Source organism: Notothenia coriiceps, unplaced genomic scaffold (assembly GCF_000735185.1).
Source record: "Notothenia coriiceps isolate Sejong01 unplaced genomic scaffold, NC01 NC01_scaffold00018246, whole genome shotgun sequence".
Classification (NCBI taxonomy): domain Eukaryota; kingdom Metazoa; phylum Chordata; class Actinopteri; order Perciformes; family Nototheniidae; genus Notothenia; species Notothenia coriiceps.
Genome location: NW_011350947.1, coordinates 224,937 through 225,492, shown reverse-complemented (window position 1 = coordinate 225,492; position 556 = coordinate 224,937). Strand labels below are relative to the sequence as shown.

General features: G+C 46.9%; 1 protein-coding gene across 1 annotated transcript in view; it reads right to left on the bottom strand.

Moving 5' to 3' along the window:
- The window catches only part of LOC104950864 (transcription factor COE1-like), a gene marked incomplete at its 5' end in the record, with an annotated part of 11,987 nt that overhangs the window by 10,689 nt on the left and 742 nt on the right, over positions 1 to 556 (bottom strand). The gene's annotated exons all lie outside the window — the stretch shown is intronic.

Below are 556 nucleotides of genomic sequence, written 5' to 3'. Positions count from 1 at the left end.
GTTAGTTACGTCGTGTGTGTGTGTGTGTGTGTGTGTGTGTGTGTGTGTGTGTGTGTTGTCTATCCTCCTCTGTTGAATAGTTCCTGATGGGTCCAGCCCTTAATTATCTCCCAGGGAAACAGAGCTGTCTTCTCTGGTTCCACTACAATAGAGCTGCACAATTAGAGGCAGAGATACTGTCACACACTCGCTACCGTACAACTCTGTCGGTCCTATCTCTCACACCCACACACACACACACACACACACACACACACACACACACACACACACACACACACACACACACACACACACACACACACACACACACACACACACACACACACACACACACACACACACACACACACACACACACACACACACACACACACACACACACACACACACACACACACACGTACTACTACTACTACTACTACTACTTACTTACGTTACGTTACGTACGTACGTACGTACGTACTACTACTACTACTACTACTACTACTACGTACGTACGTACGTAGTAGTAGTAGTACGTACGTACGTACGTACGTACGTACGTACGTACGTA